General features: G+C 38.0%; 1 protein-coding gene across 2 annotated transcripts in view; it reads right to left on the bottom strand.

The window, feature by feature from the left end:
- Window positions 1-18,253, bottom strand: part of LOC139726197 (tyrosine-protein phosphatase non-receptor type substrate 1-like) — a 104,918-nt gene that overhangs the window by 63,175 nt on the left and 23,490 nt on the right. The window contains exon 1 of one of the 2 annotated variants that reach the window (XM_071637265.1): window positions 8,875-9,058. The exons of the other annotated variant lie outside the window; for it this stretch is intronic. The gene's annotated coding sequence lies outside the window, so the exon portion shown is untranslated. Of the gene's footprint in view, window positions 1-8,874; window positions 9,059-18,253 lie in introns of those variants that run through there. 2 annotated transcript variants of the gene reach the window in all.

Raw genomic sequence — 18,253 nt, 5'->3', positions numbered from 1 at the left:
AGAAATGTTTGATATACAAAAACAAATCGCAGAATACACTTAAAATTAATCTTAAGTATGTAAAATTTCATTTGAACTATAGAGATTATGTGTCGGAGGAACTGAAAAAAAAAATTAGATGCTCGTTACTAGTGGAGATAGGTATTAGGAAAAAGAATGTAGGCAAGCACACGATAGAGAAATGAGAGAAAAAGAAAGGAGAAATAGAGGAAAGAAGAAAAAAATCAACTCAAGACAGCTTCCACCTCTCCATGGGTACATTTTCTCCCATGATTATTGGAAATGTTTCGTTGTTCGCATTTCCGTCGCGTATTCTTCGTGTAGTGAACATGCTGTACTTTAGCAATGATACACACGACATTCGCACAAACGTCGTGGAAACTTCGCACAAAATGCTCAAGAATAGTTTTCGGCTTTATTGTCGGAACACATTCGGAGAAAAAGCTTTTACGAATGTTGGATTTTGTCATTCGCGTCCTTCGCAAATCGTTCGCGTGCTCCGTGAAATCCCACCCTTACCAAATCTAATTTGTAGGGGGAGACTAACTGAAGAAACTCACACCTGAGCTTTCACCCCACTGAATAATATCCTGCTTTCATTCATCCCATGAATAATTGTCCGCATTGGACTGCTTAACATAACAATGTCCGAATCTCGGAGCTTTGGTATTTGTTCCATGTTCATCGTGTCACTGCCGGCAACCAGGAACAGCCTGGTGGTAGTGTCACTGCCCGGAAAGCAGAAGATGACAGGTTCGAGTCCCATTGGTTCTTTTTTTCCGACATGTTTGTTAATTTACAGTATCAGCAGTTGCGATCTTAACACATTTAATTTGTAGAGGGAGACAAACTGAAGAAACTTACACCTGAAAAATAAACTGTTACCATGATAAAGCCTTGATGGGTACAAACACAAAACTGTGTGTCTCAATAACTACAACTGAAGAGTTTATTCGCAAACACCGATAAGTCCATTTTTGAAGATTTTGAAGTACGGTTTCTGTCATAAAGTACAAAATAATACCTTTTAAAGGACAAGTTCACCTTCATAAACATAAGGATTGAGAGAATGTAGCAATATTAGTAGAACACATCATTGAAAGTTTGAGGAAAATCAGACAATTCGTTCAAAAGTTATGAATTTTTGAAGTTTTTGTGCAGTACCCGCTGGATGAGAAGACTACTGCAGTGTATGAATAACTTAGATGTCACATGCGTACAACAATATAAGGAAAATATAAAAGAGAATTTCACAAAATTCCATCTTTTGAAAAAAGTACACATTCCCCTGACTCGTTACCGATAAATGTTATGGGTAATATAATTCCCCCTGCCTTTAGAAAGAGGCAAGTCAATTGCTCTTTTATTATGCGAAAAAAGTGAAAATATGTTGAATTTTCTTTTATATTTCCTTTATACTGTTGTACGCATATGACTCACAAGCTGTAGTAGTCTCCTCATCCAGCGGTTCCAACACAAAAATTTAAAAAAAAAAATCATAACTTTTGCATCGATTGACCAATTTTCCTCAAACTTTCATTGATGTGTTCTACTAATATTGTTGCATTTTCTCAATCCTTATGTTTATGAAGGTAAACTTGTCCTTTAAATGATATATTGGTCACTACATATAAAGGTACATTTTTGAAGTTATGGTCAAAAGAAACAAAAATTTGCTTATTATTCTCTTTATTTTTCCTGACTTTTTATTGCAAATATCTCCGTTTGGCAAATATGGACTTATCGGTTTTTGCGAACAAACTCTTCAACTATAATTCATTGTATAGGCCTCAAAAACAAATTAGAAAAAAAAAATCTTAAATACTCTGGAAGTAGGTCACTCCACAAGGTTTTGAGGAAATTACGGTTAACATGGCAACGCTTTCTCCTACAAACACACACACACACACAAACAAACAAACATGTTCTTCACATCCACAGCTCAATATCACAATGTACACCAAATTTGAGTTTAATTGCTTCCAAATTGTGACAGCAGTTCACTCATCAAGATTTTCAAGAAAATAATCCACGTTACCACATGGTAAAGCCTTGTCAGGTCCAAACATAAAGTGTGTTTTGCATATCAATTACACCTTAAGTAAAAATCATTATACATACCAAATTGAAATAAATTGTTCAATGCTGTGGAAGTAGTTCACTCCACAAGGTTTGGGGAAAGTTGTGTTACCATGGCAACGCTTTCTCCTACAAAAAAAAAGAATAACATGTCTTGCATATCTACTCTTCAGTGTAATCATATAACCCAACTTTCATTAAATTTGCTTTAAAACTGTACATGGAGTTAGCGAGGCAAGATTTGCAACGGACCGCCCAACCGTCCGACCGACCACACGCTGATTCATGTCACCCCCTTATACACTTTGGATATGCGGGGGTATAAAAATTTTTGAGTTAACACATTTGATGCCTATGTGTAGGTCAGTTGTACAACAAAATATCCTACGTTATAAAAATCATGCAAAAACGCCTAAAATATAAGGACATATCACTGTTTATGACCCGCTACAACAAAAGGATCCGAAAGTTGGGGAGGACAATTTTCTGTAAATGACATGACATTATTCCCTTACTCTTCCACTTTAAAGGGGATGGCTAGTGACTGATCTGTCGGGATCAGTGGGAATGCTGGGGGATGATTGCTCCAATTCATGTGGGATTCAATTTAGAGTACATGATATATCTACTGTTGTGTAAAATTATTTACTTCAGAAAGGTCTCATACTGTACATGCATGTACATGCATGCTAGCCTGGAATCATTCAACTGCACATTACATGAATATGAGACTATTCTGAAGTGCAAACAATTTTCACACAACAATAGATATATAATGTACTCTTAAATGAATCCCACAAGGATTGGAACAATCGATCACCCGGCATTCCCACTGATTTCTACCGATCAGTTACTAGCCATCCCGTTTAAACACTTTTTCTTTTATTTTTATTTTTTTTTTGTAAACTAGTGTGATTCGATGTGTCATCATTTCTTAAAAACCCTTCCCTTTCAATACTAATAACTTAAGAGAGGATAATTCTACAGCTTTGTAAACTGCCATTTATTCACAATAGGCAGTGCTTAGTCACATGTGTGACCTAAAATACTGCACATTGGAGAAAGTATCCCATATAACTCTAAAGGCCCTACAGATATACTAAGTTTGTATTTGACTTATAAATGCATGTAAAAACCTATTAGGTGACAATATATATTCCTTTGAAATGTTAAGTACATTATGTTGATCAAGGGTCAGAGGTCAAATAAGGTCGGTGACTTGTTAATCAAGCAATCAAGTCATTATAAAAAAGAGGGTAGTTTTACATGGAGTTTATGTTTATTGGTACTGCAAATTAAAAAAAATAAAATAAAAAGTGGAATGTGTATATGAAACAATAATAAACATGCACATACTGCAGTAGATTGGTTTTATTTGTTATGCTGTCTTAAGGCCGCGTCACACCTTTCCGGGCAAGCCTTGCGTGCGACATTCGAAGAACAATTTTTACTACTCGGAGGTTCCCAGAGATGACCCGCAAATGACAGTACCTAGCACGCATCTCACCCGGAGTCGCCCGGAGGTGCGCACGCATTTTATTTTTTTACCTGTAATCATGTTTAGGCCCTGTCACACCATTCCGGGCAAGCTACACTGGCTTGTTGCGTGTAGGGAATTTCCAGCATTCCGGACAATTTCTGAGGGCGGACAAGGATTTGGGCGAGTCAGTGCATGTTTCTTCCTTGCTGGACGCGTTCCACTTTAAAATTCTACTTGCGTGTATATTGTGTGACATGTGTCCCATGCGTGTGGGGGCTGACCACTCAGTGAAGGAATTCCTCTGAATGAATGGCAGGAGTCCCACAGAATGCCATTATCTTGGCTGCATACGGGGACTGGGAAGTACCTGCGTGGGAGTTGCCTGCGAGGTGCTGCCGCTAAGAGTCTCCTACTGGCGTTCTTCGTGGAGCTCTCCGGGCATTCCCACGACTCACCCGGAAAAAGTTTTGGTCATGCTCAAAACTTAGCATCGGTTAGATCGGACTTGCTTGCGCACCTCCTTGCAACTAGTACAGGCGAGATGCGCGCTAGGTACTGTCAGGTGCGGACCAACTGCGGAGAGCTCCGGGTAGTCAAGTCAAGCCGCAAAACTTCCCCAGATACGGTATGACATTGCCTTGAGCAAGCTCAAAACTTGTTCCGAGTAAGTCGTGGGAGCTACATGCAAAACACCAGTTGGAGACCCTTACCGGCAGCACCTCGCAGGCAACTCTAACGCAGGTACTTCTCAGTAAGTCGCTTGTAACAGAGAATGGATCGGTTGCAAAGCTCTCACGCAGGTCACACGGAATACAAGTAGAGGGTAAGCAGCACTCATCCAGCAGATAAGAAACAAGTGCGAAAAACGCAAACATTCTTTTCCGTTCGCGGAAAATTTCTCCTCGCAACAAGTCCGCGTAGCTTGCCCGGAAAAGTGATACGGCCTTTAGATTACACACCCGACAATTTGTTGTCTTCTAATAATGTGATTGCATTGATTTGTGTGCATGTTCAAAATGTGAAATTCACAAACACTTTCACACAAACTCATACAATCATTTTTAGTACAAATGCCATATTCATGTTTTATGCCAATCAGAAGCAATTAGAATTGGTGAAATTCAACTTTAAACGACTGTATTTGTGACCGTGCACCTCAAAACGAACATAAAGTCGCACACACTGATGTTGCATGAGGACTGAAAATAAGTGAAATGGGTCAACCTAGCCGAACTTGACTTTTTCATATTATTTTCTGAAAGAGCGGGTCTTCTTTCACATTATGCTAAAATTTGGTATCATAAAACGGGCAGGAAAGTGTGTTATTTAGCGGTTTATCTCGAACATTTTTGGTAGAATAATCTGATTAGGTGTGTCTTTAGAATCCCTTTTTCATTTCTGAAAAACCTTGTCCACACTCTTCACTTTCAACTCTAATAGCTTTTGAAAGGATAGTGCTACTGCTTTGAAGGTTGGTATTAATTGTGGACAGAATGTGTTAATGAGGCATGCTTAATTTCAGTTTAGTCTGATAATTCCGTCATTGTTGTTACTCTGGTTTTTTACTTCCTGTTTTTTGTCCCGTTCATCGCACAGCCAGCACGGTTTGGTATTAAAAGATTAAGCGCTTGAATAGACACTGTACTTCAGAGCCTCTTTTCTCAGTTCACACTTTTCCTGAGTTTGTGCATTCTTTCCAATATTTAGATAGGTTAGGAGAGTCCATTTGATTTGAGTTATACATCATTTTAAAGCTTAAAGGAGATGGCTAGTAACCGATCAGTGGGAATGCTGAGGGATGATTGTTCCAATCCTTGTGGGATTCATTTAAGAGTACATTATATATCTACTGTTGTGTGAAAATTATTTGCTTCAGAACGGTCTCATATTCAAATAATGTGCAGATTAATGACCCGTCACTGACCAGGGACGCTTACCTGGAAACATTAAACTGCACATTACTTGAATATGAGACCATTCTGAAGCAAATAATTTTCACACAAGAATAGATTTATAATGTACTCTTAAATGAATCCCACAAGTATTGGAACAATCATCCCTCAGCATTCCTAAAGATTCCCACTGATCAGTTACTAGTCATCCCCTTTAAAGTCTGCCTTTTCAGAATATGGTCTTAACTAAAAATTCATGTCTGGCGACTTTTTGTTTGTTTTGAGGTGCAGGGTCACATTTATACACATGACTATGTTTTCTTTGATATACAGTGTGGTTTGATTAAAGTAAATTAGAATGGCAAGTCATCTCTCTTCCGTATTACTGTAACAAAGAAAAACTTTGTGAATGCTCTCCTCACTCTTCTGTCACATTTCAGATCAGACTCTCATCAACATGTTTGACTGACTTAATTATTTTTATATGATGATCCAGCATTGATGTTTCAGGTGGTGCTTTAATTTCTAATCAAATCGCTACCATCCCCCTGGTTTCACTAATTGTGGGAATCTTTTGAAGTTTTATAGTACACAGCGATAAAAAAAAAAAAAAATCTTAAAATCAATTATTTGATATAGTCATCTTTCCTTTCAGAATCGTCGAGTCGTTTAACAGTGCTTTTAGACAAGTCCACCTTCATACACATAAATATTGAGAGAATGCAGCAATATTAGTAGAACACATCAGTGAAAGTTTGAGGAAAATTGGACAATCCGTTCAAAAGTTACGAATATTTTAAGTATCTGCGCAGTCACTGCTGGGAGAGAAGACTACTACCGTGTATGATGTCATATGCGTACAACTATGTAAGGTAAAAAAAGAGAATTTCAAAAAACTTTACTTTTTTAATAAAGTGCACAGTTCTTCGACTTGCTACTGACGTATGTTAAGGGTGATATTATTCCCCCTGCCTTCTGAAAGAGAGAAGTCGAGTGTTCTTTTGTTATGGGAGAAAAAATGGAAATATGTTGAATTTTCTTCATTCTTTCTTTATATCGTTGTACTCATGTGACCTCACAAACTATAGGCCTAGTAGTCTTGTCATCCAGCCGTGACTTCGCAGAAACTTCAAAAATTCATAACTTTTTAACGGATTGTCCGATTTTGCTCAAACTCTCACTGATGTGTTCTACTAATATTGCTGCATTCACTCAACCCACATGTCTATGAAGGTGAACTCGTCCTTGGAATATATACCAATATCTATATATTTTCCAGTTCAAAACAGCTCTAAAATGTAATAGACTCCTAAAAAAAGTTTGTGTAAAGGCATTCAGCTGTCCAGCAGACTCTTCAGCGGCTCAAATTTGAAGTTACAATAAACTGTGTGTATTTTGGTATTATTCCATTGTTGTAAGAGTAAAATTCTCGGAATAACTGTGTAGACTGTTCCATAGAATAGGGGTACATTCTTGTACCCATATTCATGATATTTTCTTTAATCGTTAAAGGGGCAATGATGTGCATCATAAAGTGTACCATGAATTGCTGGTCACACTGGTGACCGCACATATGTCACACTCGTGACCATTGGTCAGGTGTGTGACTAGTTAATTTGCTTGTTGATAGTGTAGAGTGCTTATATTTGGTGAAAAGTTTGATACAGTCAAACTAGCTTTTGACATGAAAAAGAAAGTTGATCACGGCTTGGTTTTTTTTTTGTTATCTAGCATAATTTTTTCCTGTTTTTGGCTACGTGTGTGACATGTGGAAATAATTACCTTTGTATTTTAATTACTTCTTTATGATGTAATCATGTCTGTCATTCTTTGGCTAGATATGCTTAAATAGGTGTGGGCAAACGTATTATTGAATATTACAGAATAGAAGTAAATAGACACACAATTCCATAAGTCAAATATTGGGCACAAATATGTAATATTCCCATAAAGTCAATGCCTTTGCAAATATATGCAAATGAGCACAATAATGGCCTTAATTAGAAAATAAAAATATCATTCATGCTAATTCAGACAGTGCTCTGTATGATTACTCAACTCAAGTTTTCACAGAACAACTTTTTTTTTTCTTTTTGGAAATTCAAAGAATGGCCCTAATATATATGGCATGCTTATTTTCAGCTTAATCTAATAATCCCTTCGTTGTTGCTGCTCCGGTGGTTTACATGTTTTTGTCCCAAATATCGCATTTCCATAGTATAGCATAATGTCATAACCTCTAGCAGTTTTCTGATCCGGCAGTCTCGTCACTAAAATATTACAAATTCATAACGTTTGAAGGAATTGTCCGATTTAGCTCAAACTTTCTACGAATGTAATTGCTGCATTCAGTCAATGAATATGTATTTTTCGGATCGCGTTGTTTTGTAAATCCTCTGATTATGCTTGTCTGTTAATTCACTATTTTCAGAAATGTATGCGCATTTAAAGAAAGCATCTAGTGGGAGCGCGCGTTATAAATTTTCAACCGGGTTTAGTATACAAATATCGACTGCTGCAGAGGGAGATGGTAAAACTATTTGCACCGAGGTGATGTCTCAACGTAGTGCTATGTCCCGAGACGAAGTCTAGGGACATGGCACTGTTGAGACATCACCGAGGTCAAATAGTTTTACCATGGCCCGAAAGAAAGCAGTCGATATTTGTTTTATATCCCTATCGAGCATTTTACTAGAGTAATGACGGTCCTTTGGGAAAAGTGTGCAGGTTTCGTGAACGATAAATCTAACGTTAGGCCGTAACAGCTAGTGCAGCATCAGTGCGTGCAGCGCGTAGTGAACAACACCGCTGCGTTGTTGTTGATTCCTACACACTAGCTACACTACAGCGTGCAAAACTCCGAAAGATCGAGGAGGTCCAGGACTACGTTAGAAGTAGGCCTAAAGCGGCTTCGTTACCCAGATCATCTTCAAAATCGGTTTTAGTTTATTCCTAATTCGTACCTGATATGGTGTCCTCCCGCGATCCATTCTTCCGTTACTTGAAGCAGTCACTTTCATGCATTTGATCACACGTACACTAAACTAGATAACGTTACACACACCCTACCACGCCATCGCATCGCACCACAGATTTCTGTAATGCTGTCGCACAACACACCGCGCGCTTCGCGCTCTCTAGCGCTAGCTAGCTAGCTACAAGCCACAGGACTGTCGCTCAAAAGTATCGCTACTACGCGCACTGCGTACATTCTTATTACGGTGAGAAATGTAGATATCGATCACACGATCACGATTGGGTGCAAATCGTGGATTCCCAAAAGTACTATATCACGCTGGCTAGTAACCAATTGCACCGCATCCAGCTGCTCGTAGCTAGCTAGTAAAACTACACCATGTTCGTGCTCTGTACAATCCTATGGCAAGAAGCTTTACATGAGGGATATAATATGTAATGACTAACCTGATGGTAGATGCGTTTCAGCAATCGAACTAGCTCGGCGTGCATCAAATCTCCTCTCAGGTCTGATCGAAGTGAAAATAGGCTTACCCTGTCAATCCATTCACGAAGCATGCTGACAATTGCATAGTTCGTTCCGTGTTGGTAACGACAGTTGTTTTTGACAAAGTTCTGGGTTTCTACCACATTGAAGTCCAAGCAACGGCGTAGCCAGGATTTCATCTTAGGGGGGGCGGTTAGTCTGCGAGGGAGCGAAGCGACCGAGCCCGAGCGAGCGGAGCGAGCGAGGGGGAGAGGGTGTGGGAGGGGGGTGTCCCCCCTCCCACGGTAAGAACTTTTTGCATTTTGATGTTGTAAATGGTGCAATTTGATGCATGTTTTTGCGCGTTTTATCGACGTGAAACAGTCCCACTTGTTTAAGGTAGCAGTTTATTTTGATGTCGATTATTATTGAACAATTTGCCTGTAAAATGGTATAATTTAAATACACTTCTTGTATCAATTCTTTTCACTGAATCATGAACGCTACTGAACCCGAGCGAGCGGAGCGAGCGAGGGGGAGGGGAGGGTGTGGGAGGGGGGTGTCCCCCCTCCCACGGTAAGAACTTTTTGCATTTTGATGTTGCAAATGGTGCATTTTGATGCATGTTTTTGCGTGTTTTAACGAGTTGAAACAGTCCCACTTGTTTAAGGTTGCAGTATACTTTACTGTAGATTATCATTGAACAATTTGCCTATAATATGGTATGATTTAAATACACTTCTTGTATCAATTCTTTTCACTGAATCATGAACGCTACTGAACCCGAGCGAGCGGAGCGAGCGAGGGGGAGGGGAGGGTGTGGGAGGGGGGTGTCCCCCCTCCCACGGTAAGAACTTTTTGCATTTTGATGTTGCAAATGGTGCATTTTGATGCATGTTTTTGCGTGTTTTAACGAGTTGAAACAGTCCCACTTGTTTAAGGTTGCAGTATACTTTACTGTAGATTATCATTGAACAATTTGCCTATAATATGGTATGATTTAAATACACTTCTTGTATTAATTCTTTTCACTGAATATCATGAACGCGACTGAACCCGAGCGAACGGAGCGAGCGCTGGGGGAGGGGAGGGTGTGGGAGGGGGGTGTCCCCCCTCCCACGGTAAGAACTTTTTGCATTTTGATGTTGCAAATGGTGCAATTTGATGCATGTTTTTGCGCGTTTTATCGATGTGAAACAGTCCCACTTGTTTAAGGTAGCAGTATATTTTGGTGTAGATTATTATTGAAGAATTTGCCTATAAAATGGTATCATTTAAAAACACTTCTAGTACTACTTCTTTTCACTGAATATCATGAACGCGACTGAACCCGAGCGAACGGAGCGAGCGAAGGGGGAGGGGAGGGTGTGGGAGGGGGTGTCCCCCCTCCCACGGTAAGAACTTTTTGCATTTTGATGTTGCAAATGGTGCAATTTGATGCATGTTTTTGCGTGTTTTAACGAGATGAAACAGTCCCACTTGTTTAAGGTTGCAGTATACTTTACTGTAGATTATCATTGAACAATTTGCCTATAATATGGTATGATTTAAATACACTTCTTGTATTAATTCTTTTTCACTGAATATCATGAACGCGACTGAACCCGAGCGAACGGAGCGAGCGCTGGGGGAGGGGAGGGTGTGGGAGGGGGGTGTCCCCCCTCCCACGGTGAGAACTTTTTGCATTTTGATGTTGCAAATGGTGCAATTTGATGCATGTTTTTGCGCGTTTTATCGATGTGAAACAGTCCCACTTGTTTAAGGTAGCAGTATATTTTGGTGTAGATTATTATTGAACAATTTGCCTATAAGATGGTATCATTTAAAACACTTCTAGTACTACTTCTTTTCACTGAATATCATGAACGCGACTGAACCCGAGCGAACGGAGCGAGCGAAGGGGGAGGGGAGGGTGTGGGAGGGGGTGTCCCCCCTCCCACGGTAAGAACTTTTTGCATTTTGATGTTGCAAATGGTGCAATTTGATGCATGTTTTTGCGTGTTTTAACGAGTTGAAATAGTCCCACTTGTTTAAGGTTGCAGTATATCTTGATGTAGATTATCATTGAACTATTTGCCTGTAATATGGCATGATTTAAATACACTTCTTGTATTAATTTTTTTCACTGAATATCATGAACGCGACTGAACCCGAACGAGCGGAGCGAGCGAGGGGGGAGGGGAAGGTGTGGGAGAACTTTTTGCATTTTGATGTTGCAAATGGTGCAATTTGATGCATGTTTTTGCGCGTTTTATCGACGTGAAACAGTAACATTTGTTTGGTAGCAGTGTATTTTGATGTAGATTATTATTGAACAATTTGCCTATAAAATGGTATCATTTAAATAATCTTCTTGTATTAATTCTTTTCACTGAATATCATGAACGCGACTGAACCCGAACAAGCGGAGCGAGCGAAGGGGGAGGGGAGGGTGTGGGAGGGGGGTGTCCCCCCCCCCCTTCCCACGGTGAGAACTTTTTGCATTTTGATGTTGCAAATGGTGCAATTTGATGCATGTTTTTGCGTGTTTTAACGAGTTGAAACAGTCCCACTTGTTTAAGGTTGCAGTATATTTTAGTGTAGATTATTATTGAACAATTTGCCTATAAAATAGTATCATTTAAATAATCTTCTTGTATTAATTCTTACACTGAATATCATGAACGCTGTCTGTTCAGCAATCAAACAGAAAAAGCATGCACACGAGGGTGTAGATAGGGGCATATCCCCTCCCACACGAACGTGATTTTGCGTTTTCAGACCTGAAATTCAGCGATCTGGTGCACATTTTTGGTGCAATACTTTTTCATCGAAGTGTTAAAATCACGGAATTTAGCTCTTATTCCGAATGTGCACCATCTGTGTGTATGTATAAAGTCTAGTGAGGTAGAGCTTAGGGGAAGGGGGATTTCCCCTCCCGCTCGCGGAGCTTTTGCGTTTTTAGAATTGAAATAAAGCGATCTGGGTATAGCCACAGTCTACTTCTATGCATGGCGGAAGGGTGGGGGGGGGGGGGAGGGGCGGGCGAGCAGGAAGAAGGCGTGGGCGAGTGTTATATCCACCCTTCCCTTCCGATGGAGCTTTTGCCTTTTTAAGGTTGAAATTGAGATATCTCGTATACGCATATTTGATGGAATCAACATTTGGGAAATCACCAAAAAAAAAAAAAAAAAAAAAAACTGATGGGGGGGGGGACTGAGGGAGGAAAGGGTCGATTAAAAGGGGAAACTCCCCTTATACATGAGGGAACCTTGAGTTTTCGGAATATAAGTGATAAGTCTTGTGCACTCAGAATTATTCAGAATTTTTTTGCAAATCTAAAAAGTGTACTAAGCTAGGGAAAGAGGCACAGAGGGGAAGGGTTTGGGAGGGGGTATCCCCCTCCCAAGCACGAGAGATTTTGCATATTTTGAATTGAAATTCAACGATCTGGTGCACACTTTGAGTGAAATATTCAAAAAAATATCTTATTTGATGAAAGGTTGCAAAGGAGACCCGCTTCATGTGCATGCATACAGTATACACGCATTTTTTTTTTCCGCCTCCCAAATCCCCGGTCCAAATCTTAGGGGGGAGCGACCGCCCCCATCGCCCCCCCCCCCCCCCCCTGGCTACGCCAGTGAGTCCAAGTATGTCGCAAGGGCATCGATGTCGTCAGTGATTGATATATCTTTGGCAATCTGATGCAGAAGGGACTTCTGACTGGTCCGACTGGTCAGCAGCCATCCTGTTAGGCATTGAAAAATATTTACACTTTGTTGTGCTCTTTACTTGCAGTACAGTATATCTTTTTCATAGCATTTTTTTCTTATTGCCTTATCACCTTTTGTAAGTATGGTATCCAGTTCACACACAGCTGTTGCCCCGTCTGCCCCTGCGAGGGTTATCAGTATTATCGTTCACTCATTTCAGCAGTTGTGTGACATGTGTAATGTCAGCATATTAATTCATCTTCATTAGTTATGTACCTTGTGTATGAAGTATAATGAATGTCTGACTTCTGGGCCTTGATGATATTATGATACTACATACCAATCCAAGGAAAGAAAGAGGTTTTTATTTTCACATGCATTTGTTATGCCTTCACTATATTTTCATCCTATAAATCAATAATTGGTTAGATAATATTTATAATTATTTCCTCCTCGGGAGCTATCTCTATCTCCATGTCCGTTTATATGCTTTGCACTGGTTCTGTCAAAGTTCTGTTACAGACTTTGACTATTTGTGTGTAAGCTTTCTTCCTGTGTTGTTTATGTCTTCTATGTTCTTTATGTTGCCTAAAGTCTATGTTTTCATGAATTTGCCTACTCGCTGTACTATTCGTGAGCCCGGAATTATTCATGCATCTTCTGTGCCAAAGTTTTCCATTCCTTTGTTAACTCGTCAGTTAACATGTCTTCATATACGTTATGCCTCTCTTTATGGCTAATCGACTTACTGTAGCATTTGATTCTCTTGATGATTATGAACTCTTTGATCTGTTTAGACGCTCCCCTTTGGAATTAAGTCGGAATAAGTCACAATCGTCTGTTTGCTTTTTTGTTTGTTTTTTGACGATCTTATTGCCAATAATGTAAACTCGTCTTCAAGAGATAGATATAATGATTTGATTTTGAATGTGACTCCACTCAAATTTCTTCTAAACTGTTGATCAATTTAAAGATCATACAAAAAAGTTTTCACAAAGTATGTATTTTCTATGTTACATTTTAATACAGGGGAAACTCGGTATAACGAACACTGCTATAACGAGATATCGGTTATAACGAGGAAATTTTCTCGGTCCCAAATTTCCTTCCACACAAGTCTATGTAAAATGCTACTCTTATAGCGAGATCGGCTATAACGAAATAACTGCTATAACGAGATAAATTTTGTGACTTCCAAACAAAGAAAAACATAGTAAATCAAACCTGCTATAGCGAGGTAAAGCAAAATGCCTTCGGTAAAGCTTTACTTCGCCTGTGCTATCATCTTCCGAGATTGTAAAGCTTGATGCGCCAAAAACTGTCTTGTACACACATAATCATTTTCGTCAGTGCACTCCAGCTAGCACTGCATGTTGTACGTGTGAAGTGTGTGTGTGCACGCACACTGATACATGCAGAAAATGTGGTGGGACGGCCATATGTATACATGACATCATCATGACATTTAGCAGGTGTGAGGCAATCGGATGCTGTGATTGGCCTTCTACTTAGGGAATTCCCCGTCTTCACACACACACGCAGTCATAATGTACATACAGAATGTGTCACATACACACACAGCATTGTGCAGACCATTATTCAAGCTTTCCACACAACACACACCGATACGATAACCACATACCAATCCACAGACGATCTTGATACAATCGCAAGCTATATAAATTTATAAATTCAAACATCTACAATTAATAAGAAACACATTCTTGATATTGGATTTCCTTGGCGAAAAACATCGTCTTACCCATAAAGGTGAGTAATTCCCTCACACACAATATCAAGTTATCAGTATTGATTGAAATATGATGGGTAGTCCCACATGTGCAAATTAATGTCTTTATTTTATGCCTTCTTTTATGCCTACTGATATAACGAGATATCGGCTATAACGAGGAAAATGACTCGGTCCCGACCATCTCGTTATATCGAGTTTCCACTGTATAAGGAGTATTAATAAGTATTTTGATGAGTTACAGATATTATTAGATAATTAAAAACAACAAATTTCAATAATAGTTTTAACTGAAACATGCTTATCATTTGATGTTAGTTTGCCGTATGCATTACTAATAATTTTATTGTTTATAATAGAGTGAACAGGACGGATGATTGGGTCGCTCTCTCAAAGTATTTTGAATTTAGTGTTTGTAGTAAATTGAATGTAATGAATGAAATTGTAGAGACTTTGTTCGTGGAAATTTTTATTCCGCAAATTAACAATATTATAATTGGTATTGTTAATAGACCCCCAAGTTCTAGTTCCAAAGATTTTATGAATTGTATGACAAATTCTTTAAAAAGTCCTTTATGTATCAATAAAAGCATTTTTTCTAATTGGTGATTTTGATATTGATTTGATTAAGAATGATAATACATATCAAGAATTTCTTGAAATGTTTTTGTCACCCTCCTTCTTGCCTTCGAAGCCAACTCGTGTTACAAATCACTCCGCAACCCTCCTTGATAGTATTTTTTTTTTTTTTGTAATTCTATGCAGATTTTAAATTCTGCTATAATTTCATCTGATATAACTGATCATTTCCATAGCATGTTTTGATCTTAAACATTTGGTTGATAAGTTTCAGTTTTCTTCATTGAGACGTAGAGCTTCACCGGAAAATTTGGCTAACCTTGGTGCTAGCCTAGATAGGGCTGACCGGTCTAGTGTTTATGATAATGATGATGTAAATGTGTCATTTGGATATTTTTCAGGGATCATGAATAAACATTTAGATGATTAGTATTATTCCTAACTTAAAAGATAAGTCAGTTAATCATAAAACGTCCCCTAAACTTCCATGGATTTCAAAATCTGTTATTCGTTCAATAAACAGAAAAAAAACTTATACTATAAATTCAAAATGAAAAAAAAGCTGAGAAACTTAAAAAAAAAGTTAATACACTTCGTATGAAAATATTTTTGACGAAGATTAGTTGGTTGGAAAACAGGAAATATTATATGATTCAGTTAGAAAAATATAAACATGATATAAAAGATACATGGAAGGTATTGAAGGAGGCTATACATATATATCAAAAGAGAAATCAAATATTACAAAGCTAAATGTGACCCTGCACCTCAAAACAAACAAAAAGTCGCCAGACATGAATTTTTAGTTAAGACCATATTCTGAAAGAGCAGACTTTAAGCTTTAAAATGATGTATAACTCAAATCAAATGGACACTCCTAACCTATCTAAATATTGGAAAGAAAACACAAACTCAGGAAAAGTGTGAACTGAGAAAAGAGGCTCTGAAGTACAGTGTCTATTCAAGCGCTTAATCTTTACCAAACCGTGCTGGCTGTGCGATGAATGGGACAAAAAACAGGAAGTAAACCACCAGAGTAACAACAATGAAGGGATTATCAGATTAAATTGCAATTAAGCATGCCTCATTAACACATTCTGTCCATAATTAATGCCAACTTGCAAAGCAGTAGCACTATCCTTTCAAAAGTTATTAGAGTTGAAAGTGGAGAGTGTGGACAAGGTTTTTCAGAAATGAAAAAGGGATTCTAAAGACACACCTAATCACACTATTTTACCAAAAATGTTCGAGATAAACTGCTAAAAAACACACTTTCCTGCCCGTGTTATAATACCAAATTTTAGCACAATGTAAAAGAAGACCCGCTCTTTCAGAAAATATGAAAAAGTCAAGTTCAGCTAGGTTGACCCATTTCACTTATTTTCTGTCCTCACGCAAAATCAGTGTGTGCGACTTTATGTTCGTTTTGAGGTGCACTGTCACAAATCATGATAATGCAATTTTGGAAGATCCCAATGATACAGTTAATATTTTTAACTCTTATTTTTCAATGATCGGGGAAAATCTGGCAGAAAAAGTACCACAGTCAGATATTCATTTTTTTTTAATTCTTAGGTCAACCTACTCTAGTGTTTTTTTTTTTTTTGTTTCATTTTAAAATATGAAATAATAGATATTGTTTTTGCAATGAATAATAATCGAAGTGCTGGTTATGATGATATAAGTTATCTTATTCTAAAAGGAATTACATCATCAATTGCTGACCCACTTTCACACATTTTCAACAAATCTATAATAAGCGGTGTTTTCAATTTATGAAAATAGCTAAGGTTTTTCCTTTATTTAAAAAAGGAGAAAAATCTGATATAAGTAATTTTAGACAAATGTTTTGCTTTCATCCTTATCTAAAATTTTGGGAAATTTGGTATTTGTAAGAACAAATAATTCTCTTAATTTTCATAATGATTTTACAATATTCTCAATTTGGGTTTCGTCAGAAACACAGTACCATTCATGCCCTTTGAAGTTTACTGACCACATCCGCGTATATTATTGATAATCATTCTCATCTTATTGGTATCTTCCTGGACTTCTCCAAGGCCTTCGATACGATAAATCATGAGATTTTATCATCAAATTGTCTCATTATGGAATAAGGGGGAAGGCCTTGGAGTGGCTCACGAGTTACCTACAAAATCGAAAACAATATGTATGTCTGAACGAGAATGACTCAAATCTAGAATTTATCAAAATGTGGTGTCCCATATGGTAGCTTATTAGGACCTTTCCTTTTTATCATTTGCATTAGCGACTTTTGTACATCTGATCTTCTCACGTATACTTTTTTGATGATGATTCAAATGTTTTCTTTTCTCACCAAAATCCAGATACTCTCGTACGCATTGTCAATTCCGAATTGAAAAAAAAAGTTACTCAGTGGATAAGAGCTAATAGATTATCCCTTAATCTCCAGAAAACTAAGTATTAAGCAATTCCATTGAAGCTTTGCGCACAAATATCATTTCTGATGACACTTTGCTAGAACGTGTATCTCATATAAAATTCTTTGGTATCACAGTGGACGATAAACTTTGGTGCATACCGCAAATTATTAACATTAGTACAATAATTTCACGTAATATTGGTATCATAAATAGACTCAAAGATTCAAAGTCTCTTATTCCAATGTCCTCTTTGTTGACCTTGTATTTTCGTCTAATTTTACCTTATCTTAATTACGGACTCCTAGTATCGGGTAGTGCCCATCAAACTTTGATAAATTACTGTTCCTGCACAAAAAAAGGCACTTCGTATTATTTTCGGCGTCCCGCATTCTTTTGTTTATCTGTATCATTTATCTTTTGCAAATTCGAAAGTTTATATTTATGATGTAATTCCAAATTTATTATGCGTTATGTTTTGTTGGGAAAAAAGAAGGAAAATTAATGAATTGAATTGAATTGCATTAATCTAAATGATAAAAATAGCGGTGCTTTACTTGTGATTCTTAAACCCGATGCGAATCATATAATCACGATTGATTCTAATACAATGGATAGTGTCCTTCGTGGAACATTAAACGCATTTCAATGTAATATTTGGTAGTCGTGAAAACTTCTAAGATAATATTGCCACCGTGTGAATATGACATGCAATGAATCATTGCATGTCATATCAGTTAACTAGGGACAAGCGATATATAATCTCATTGCAATTTGTTCTTCGTGAGCCCTCATGTATTCTTGTTGACTGACTGGCGTTTAATCAGCGTCCCTACGCACTTTGGTACGACAATTCCAACAGTATTTGTGACCGTGCAACATAAAATCAACAAAAAGTCGTACCTTACGTGAGGACTCCGAAAGGTGGAACGGCTCA

This window comes from Diadema antillarum, unplaced genomic scaffold (genome assembly GCF_040938485.1).
Source record: "Diadema antillarum isolate AM-2024a unplaced genomic scaffold, OU_Dant_1.0 seq00000081_RagTag, whole genome shotgun sequence".
In the NCBI taxonomy this organism is placed as follows: Eukaryota; Metazoa; Echinodermata; class Echinoidea; order Diadematoida; family Diadematidae; genus Diadema; species Diadema antillarum.
The sequence above is the reverse complement of the archived record's forward strand: the minus strand, read 5'-3'. Positions and strand labels throughout refer to the sequence as shown.